General features: G+C 39.6%; 1 long non-coding RNA gene across 2 annotated transcripts in view; it reads right to left on the bottom strand.

Moving 5' to 3' along the window:
* LOC118320972 overlaps positions 1-9022 on the bottom strand; it is a 76568-nt gene that overhangs the window by 66441 nt on the left and 1105 nt on the right. The gene's annotated exons all lie outside the window — the stretch shown is intronic.

Genomic DNA, 9022 nt, shown 5'->3' with positions numbered 1-9022 from the left:
AACCATTAATTGATTAAACTATTACAGTTAGACCACTCTAACACCCTACGTCGTAGAGCCCAACAGTGCTAACCCTAACCAAGACTAAGGGGAGAGAGAGGGGATGACACAAAGCAAAGGGCCCCAGGTTGGATTGGAACCCATGGCCGCTGCAGCAAGGACTCAGCCCTGGTGCAACTAAGTTGTTTTACCATAACCAGACTTACCAGACCAACTTTCAGTGCGATGGTTTTGTTCTTTTGCCCTTGCCCCTCAAACAGTCCGCCACTGTGTGTGTGTGTGTGTGTGTGTGTGTGTGTGTGTGTGTGTAATGCATGTAAGAATGAGGAACGAGTACCCATAGTGGTTTACTAATAATTTGGCACTGGGATCTCTAGTCCTGATCCAAGACTGTGGTAATGTGTCTCACAGTCCTTGATAGTTATCATAGGTAATCAGAACTCTTCAGTCACTCAGGCATTTATAACATTTGTTACAGAAAGAATATATGTAAAACATGGACTTACAGGTGAGCAGTCTTCTTATGCAACATAAGGCAAGAAAAAAAAGTTAGTCAATTGAAAATACACAAACCTTTTTTTTAACCTATATCTTCATTGTAAGAGCATAAATATTACTATTAACTATTAAAAGACTAGCTATTGTTGCTTTTTTAAACATTTGTGTACTGTGTGCACACACACACACAAAATGGTTAAAAGTGTATGCATTTATTGTATATGTTTTTGTGCATGCATTTATCTGTATGAGGATATTTGTGTGACAGTGACGTAGAGCGTTTGTGCTTTATTGCAGAGGTTAGCAGCCCCAGCTTCTGTGCTCCACTTGAACTGTCCCTTGAGTGTTGTGTACTGAACCTGGGTCCATGGTGTCCGCCTCTTCCACTGATCCAGCAATGACAGCATCCACCCCCACACCCCTCTAAGTCTGAAACTTCCCTGGAGCTCCCCTGGCGCCTGGCCGCAGCCATGCCCCAGGAACAGCAGCCCCTGTGGGTGGGCACTCTGCTGGCTGTCAGCTTCCACAACATCCAGCTTCCATCCTTCCACTTCTGGCAGTGATCTCCATATGTTTTGATATCGGAGCAGCCCTTCTCTTACTTTGACACTCACATTGTGGCTTGATGTTGCCCTTGTAAGACTGGCACAAACACACATGCCCTCAGTACCACCATGGGAGGCCGAGACAGAGAGATGACAGCTATATCTAAAGTTTACCCTGCCAGCCAACGTCTGATTCCACAGAGGATGACCAAGTGACCTTAAGAAACTCCAGTCTAGACAAAAGAGGTCAGTGCCATTGTTGGGTTACTTTGGAGTCCTTCACAGTTTGAAAACTATGACTGAACACGCACATTCATGTTTTTGTTTCTTACTTGTCTATTTGTGTAATCCTGGGAGCTAAAAATGCAGTGTAAACTGAAAAGCTTAATTCGGCAGATGCTTTTGCTGACTTATTTCCATAATTTTTATTTTTCCACATTTTAAGGTTGCACAAAAACAAAGGGAGAGCTTCCTTAACCTAACCTTAACTCATACAGTGCAAAGCATTTCAAGAGTAAAGGTTGTGAGAGACAGCAACCTGAGAACAAAACATCAAAAAGGCCAAGTTTAGGGAAATAAACACAGGTTGTCCAGTTGTAAATTAATCATAGTTGATGCCCTTTATGAAGGGTTCTTAAAGAAGCTAATGATTGAGAATTTGAAATAAAAGTATAAACATTTGGAATGCCTGTCCTACAAAAAGAAAGTCCCATATAACTTTGTTTTGTGGACTACATTTTATAACTGTATGGTGTCATTTAGGATCTCCTATAATTACTGAATGCTTTTTAATGGAAGCCTCATTGATGAGCTCCTCATTGAACTCTATAATTAGAATTCTTTAAAGAAACCTCACTGGGGATTCTAAAGGGAGCCACATTTTTTGTGTGAAATAAGACATCTTTGAAGGCACTTGCAAGAAATGACATTAAGACCACTTCACTTGTTTAAATATCTGGCATTATAAGAAGAAATAGGATGGATAAACAAACGCAGCTGTGTACAAATGTGCTACAGAGTTCTTTGGAGGAAGAGGAAGAAAAATAGCCTTTGAGCGTGCTTATATGGGGGGGGGGGAGAAAATGGAGAATGAGAAAGAGCAGCAGCATGAGAGGCAGCAGAAGTGATGTGGACAGATGGACAGGGAGTTTTTCGTTTAAACATCATCACCATCCTCATCATCCATGTCAATTCTGTCCACCAGGGACCCGCCGCTCAGTGGGAAGATGATGTCTCCACTCCACAGAGAGATGGCCATCAGGGACTAAACTCTCTGCTGCAGTTCTTTTTCCGACATAGTCATAAACACCATCCTTCCCTCACTATGCATAGCATTACAGCAGTGATCAACAATACACTTTAAGCAAAGCCCATCCCCAGCTTCTCTTTATCAAGCTATTTTTGTTCCTTGGGGTTTGGTGATGCATCCCAGCTCAATTATCTCAAAATATTATGTATATGCATGTTTATTTTCTCTGTTTAGAATGATAGACTGTTAGCGCAGTGTTCTTAATATGCAAACCACCCTTGTCAAGCAAGCTGGGATTGAGAGGCTACCAATTATTCGCCGTCAGACAGTGAGAGATGATTATCTAGGTGAGGGACTTGGTTCATCCTCAGCAGCTAGGAAGTGCGGTATTGATTGGCCATCAGGGAGCTAATAACACAAGGTTATCTACACGTAGCATGAGACAGTCTCCCTACTTAATACAGCGGCTCTATCTAGATTTAATATGTCCTTATAACACAGAGCCAGCGAGCATAGGAAGGGGTATGCATCTTCCAGAGCCTAACAAAGGTCACACTATCGTAAAACCATCTAGTAGGACGCAGCTATGCCATCACAGCTCTGTTTTACTGTTCTTACATTTTTAAAACAAGTTTTGAATTTGTGCACATAGTATTATTATTGATAGTATTATTTATATTATTGAGTATTCTTGTCATTCTATCAGCTTGTAAGGCCCATACTGAGCAAAGCATCTAAAATCATAATTCATGTACAACAACTTTACTTACTATTGACAAGTAGTAGTTAGGAGGTTGTTGAGGGAAAACTTAGGTAATGGCCTTGTAGTATATGGTCATGCAGAATAAGGCATTGATATGTACTTTATTAATGACTAATAAAGAGCCAATATGTTACTAATATGCACACTAATAAGCAACTAGTTTATGGTGAATGTGTATACCTTAAGCGTTACCTAACTATCAGAAAACAGGTAACAATGCACTGGTAGCTGGAAGTTAACTGTAGTCGGCATCCTGTTTCTTGCACTCCATACACAGTCCGTAGGCACGAATGAGCATCAGCCTGGGCATCTGCCAAAAGTGAACATACACAAGACTAACCACTGAAATGAACACTGAATGCTGGAAACTACATTGCAATCATGTTTAAAATAACATTCTATCTGTAATGTTTCTGTTATATTTGGATCACTAGCTCCATGATACTAACTAGATTGCCGTACAAATCACCCCATCAGCCAACACCACAAAGTAACCAAAGCCAAAGCCAGTTAGCTTAGGGTAACTTAACAGTTGTAAATGGCAAGCCAGCCAATTGACCAGCCAGATCAACACCAGCAGTCCAGATGAATTCCCTGACGTTATCCACTCAAGAGAGTATTTTGTTACTTTAGCTAGCCAACAGTTCAACAGTGTCAGTTCAACAGTGTCAGCAAGTCATGTGTGATTAAAACATCTCGCCAAACAATTTGGTCTAGTTCATCCAATGTAGTTGATCAAGTATATTTTTTGAAATGTACACACCATCACATTAAATGACATTTGCTGGGACAAGTTGATAGTTATGGCAATACATACAATTTTAGTAGTACATGTCAAATCAGTTTTTTTGCATTTCTCTCTACATCAGCAGTCCACCACCCCTTCATATGTCTTTTCTTAAAACATTGTAGCCTGACTTTGTGAATGGAACTACAGATAAGGATTTGCTCAGTCATGTTTCAGAAAGACATAAAAGGTTCAGATTTTAGATTGTAAGCAGTTTTTTAAGTGTCCTAACCGAAACCAATGTTGAAGTGTTTGGTAATGGCCAAGTTTCGGCATCCACGCTTGTTAGATAGAGCAATTAAACATTGCTGTGAACTGATTTTACCTTGTTTGAGTATTCCAGTTTGAGGCTGCAGATCATGCATGTTAACAGCCTGCGGGTTCAGCTGCACATTGCTGGGAAGAACGAGGGTTGTCAACAGGTAAGCAAGCCGCTTTCAGTCTGTTTGTGAAGATTGGTCTGTTTATATGAAGGCGACATTGCTCGACCATCTCATAGGATAGCGGTTTAAGGGGTTAGTTGGTGTGAGTGGTTGTTGTGTTTTCTTGCCGTTAACTGATTGATGCTACAGCAGCAGACAAAGAAAATCAATAGCCCTAACATGAGTTCTTCAATTTTAACCCTAGTTTGGTGGTGGTGGTACGGATGGGATCATGGCTTATCTTAGCTGATTTAGTGAGTGGGGATGGAAACAATGTTGAAAGTTTGGTGAACATGTGTCCGACTCCTGCCAGGACACAAGTCTGCTCCGCCATGACAACTCATCATCGTCATAAAAATACAGTTGTCAACACTGCAGATAGCCCTTGTGGACTAAATGAACTGTGCATTTGGACAGCCCCCAGCAGTCCTGATTTAACTGTAGTCCACAAGTATGAAATTCAGACTTTTGAAGTTAGCCATTGTTTCTGGTGAGTCTGCTGAGAAGTTTTTTTTTTCAAAGTTTTGAGCACCACAAGTGACTTTCCAATAACTTCCATTGTTTCAGTAGCATAAATGTCAGAGATGGCTGTCTCAAAACCTGGACAAATAAAAACAAATCTAGGCCTATCTGCATAGGTAATAATAAGTAAGTGAGAAATTATGTTTGTGTCTTTGTTGTTGTTGTTATTTGGCTGAACAGGCCCTTTAATACAATATGAGAATAATATTCCCAATAAACAACCTACAGTTTCCACTGACAGAAATACTACAATTTACAATTTACAACGTGTAAGGAGGATAGATAAGGCGCATATCTATTTAAATTGTGCCACTCACTGTCACAAACAAGCCCAGCAGTAAGTGCATCGTGTGCACAGTGTCATAACGTGTGAGGTTGTCTGGCAATGTGATCTGGTGTCTAAACATAAATCAAAATGGCAGCAGAGAGAGACCATGTTTCCTTGTTACTATAAACCAATAGAGAGCCTTTCTCCTGAGAAATCAACATGACCTCAAACACAGTGTTCCCCAGCCACATTCCAGGTCATGCTAGAGACTCCTAGACACATAATACCTCTCTCTCTCTCTCTCTCTCTCCTTCAATCTTCCAGCGCATGCATGACTGGAAATATATTAAAACTTATACAAATGTGGAAACACTCAAGAAAAAAAGGCTGGCAAGACGATGGTCAGACAGGAGTGGCTTGTAATCTGAATACTTCTACCGTAGGTTTTTAGTGTGTGTGTATGTGTGTGTGTGTGTGTGTGTGCATAATCCAGCCTGGGGCTAGTGGAGTAATCTTATGGCAGTCAGTCTGTTTTAGAGTGCTCCATTGTTTCTCAGGCTAAAAAACACCGGGGCCCTGGAATAAAAATTTCGCGAGCAGAGTTCAAGGTTTTGGTCGGGAAATACTCTGGGGAGGCCGAGCGCGCTGTAAGCCCCAAAGATTACATTTCAGTCCCTGGCTCGCAGTCAAAAGCTCGCCAGACGGAACAGGAAATTGTGTCGCTGTCAGTGAAAACGCGCAGAGAGAAATGTAAATGGCCCTCCCAGTAACGGACGCCTCATATTCAACCCCGGTTGTGTCCCCTGGGCTCTGCCTGTCCACCACGTCCATCTTGTGTCAAATGACTGGTTTTAATAGTGGATAGGGATGGGGGTGGAGTATGTGTGTCTGTTGGTGTGTGCAGGAGGCTGTGAAACTATGAAACGACGTCCAGCATAGCGAGCAGGCCATGCTTGTATCTGCTTAAGAAATTAATTGAAATGTCATTGTTATAAAAATCAATAAAATCTATTTTGTGTAAAGGTATAATGAAAACAAAATGTGTGATCATCACATGAAACAAGAGCATAAGAAGACAGAGAGAGCCAATAAACATATCAGTCAAGTTAGCGAACTCACATTGTTGAACATAAACTACTGCCATTGTTAAAATGAAAGCCTTCATGTTCAAAGTCTGTCTTCTAGCTGACAGTTCCATTTCAGCAATACTGTCAGCGACAAAACAAACACATCTAAAGGGAACAAATTACAGCCACTGAGATTTCCTTCACTCAGGCACCAAACCAAAGCCTAGAAAAGCTATCAGTCATTTTGCAGAATAAATTGACACACAGATAAAAAGAACTATCTGGAATTAAAAGCACGGTCGAAGTGTGACAGTCTACAGTGCCTGTGTAAAAAGAGTCAGGGATGGACTGGGTATAAAAATCACCCCTGGACTTTTGACTCAGACCAGCCCACCTGGAGATACACCACCCATAAGTTCACACGTGATAAGAAATAAGTAGTACGGAGGGATATGGTTTCTGTGGATTCCTCTCAACTAAAATGGAATGAATCATTACTTAATACATAGAAATAGAAAGCCGGATAACTGTACTGTATAGCAGCAAATACAGCAGCAATTTAGCAATATATTTTAGTAGCTTTTATTTTTCTTCACTGAAACCCTTTTGTAAGTCAGTTCTTCAATTACACAGCCAAAATATTTTTAGTACTAAGGTTAGTTAGTTTTCAGGTTTCTGTTGGAGGGGCATCGTGGTGGCGTAGGGGTTGAGGAGCCTGGCATTTGACCGGGATCCTCTGCTGCATGTCCTTGCCCCTCTAGCTTTTCTCTCATTTAGAGTTATCCACCGTCATCCCTCCACTATCAATGTCATATACATGCATGGATTGTTCCCCAAAAATAACTATAAGTCAGCAAAAGTGCTAGCAGTGTTAAAATGAGGCTTAGCTGAAGTTCCGACATTTATTTTTATTCTTTCTCTTTCTGTTTCTCCCTACCTGTTCTGGCTTTCAACTCAATCAGCTGACTGAGGGTGTTCACTCTTAAACTCTTTAACTTCAGTTAAACCAATCTCTGAGCGAATCATATTGTTGCTGTCAACTTTAAGCTTCCCGTTTACTTCCATTCTATGCAAGCAATGGGGGAAAAATAGTTTTGCAAACCAAACAAGATGATTATATCATGCAGTGATTTAAATTAGTGTAATAACTGAATTTCAAAGTAAATATATTAATTATTACATTGGTTATTTTTTAATACTTTTAGTCTTTTTGTTAAAATGTATTCAGATAATAGAAGTTGCCACGGGGATGCTGAGAGGTTATTTCTATATTTCTCTCTATTTGCCAGATTGGGGTAAATTGACTTCAACATGTAGGGCAATGCATGGGTTTTTTTCAACACTCACATATTTTTATTGACTGTCTGGAACCGGAGATCTGATATTGATAGTTCTTGATATTAATGTAGTTCTGGAAGAGCCTACATATCATCAAATTTTGTGGTGACCTTTTTGTATACCTGAAATCCAAATGTTTTATCAAATGGTAGGAGGTTCAAGGAAAATGGCAAACAAGAACATATGGACTTCCCTGTCTTGTGTCCCGCTGCAGTGTGAAATGTTGAGAGGTGTGATAACTGATGCAGACGGTGAGTTCTAGAGAGTTTTGATCCACTAAATTAACAACTCTCCAAAAACAAATTCCTTAAGGGCAATGAAAATAAATGTCCAGTTGACTTTATCAAAGGCCTTTTCTGCTTCCAGTGATGCAATTATGGTGCTGAGGTGGCATCTCTGGGATAAAGAGATGAGGTTGAATAGACGGCAAATGTTGGTGGATGAATGTCTGCCCTTTATAAAATCTTTTTGATCTGGGTGGATTAATGACTGATTTTAATCTGTTGAGTGCTTTACTAATTACTTTTACTTTAAACCACAATTAATCAGGCTTATAGGTCTATAGCAGAATTGACTGAATTTACCAGTGTTTTTGTTATTCAAAATAATCCAGGCTCATTCTTTGCATAAGAAATTGGGTCCACTGATGTATGATATTCTTGAGCTGAGAATTCATTTTGTGTTTCTAATTTTTTTTTAAAGTTTTGTGCATTAGTGGAGTGGGAATGTTGGGAATATAGTTTCAATTTGTTCAAAATATTGTTGTATTTCTTGATCATTCTTTATCTTATAGAATATGAAATGATATGTCCCCTGCTTTTGCTGTTTCCTAAAGTATTGATATTGCTATTCCTGGAGAGTTGTTCAATTCAGTGAAGGATGTCCACTCTCTAGGAAGGAAATTGTTGAAATATTTTGCTGCTAGAAGTGAGGTATAGAGGGGTCTTGGGGGTGTTTAATGCACTATATTAATGCTGACTTGGCCATGGTTTGAGATAAAAATGTGAATAGAGTTTTTTATTTGGGATATAATAGCATTACTAACTAAGAAATAGTTAAACTAAGAAATACATAAGTAACTTTTTGTCAAGGGTGAGTAGTAGGACGATTCTTTGATTAATGGGTTCTTTGATCTCAACGATTACTAAAACCTAGATATTCCAAGTACTAACATCAGATTAGGGCCAGATGAGTACCTGCAATGTCTGATCTGTCTAACTTTTGACTGAGGATTGTATTAAAGTCTACCTGACTATCTCCCCTACTTTCTAAATCTGAAAAAAATTATTTGAAAATACTGTGAAAACAAACAACACCCAGAAACTCCTCCTTTTTTAGAATTATATGCTGCAGACAAAAATATAAGACTTAGATGTTTTGATGATGTGAGATGTGCTTCCTAGAGACGGCAGAAATGGGTTTCATTCTAGTAAGATGATCAAGGACTTTTGTACGTTTTGCCGCTGAACCAATGCCCTAAATGTTTCAGCTAATGAACCTAAGAGATGACATTATGGGTAATTTGGAGGGTTAATGTTGATTACGGTGTGTGTGTGTGTGTGT

The sequence above is a fragment of the Morone saxatilis genome, unplaced genomic scaffold (genome assembly GCF_004916995.1).
Source record: "Morone saxatilis isolate NCDOM2014 unplaced genomic scaffold, NCSU_SB_2.0 Contig11, whole genome shotgun sequence".
In the NCBI taxonomy this organism is placed as follows: domain Eukaryota; kingdom Metazoa; phylum Chordata; class Actinopteri; family Moronidae; genus Morone; species Morone saxatilis.
This window is presented reverse-complemented; position numbering and strand designations above follow the sequence as displayed.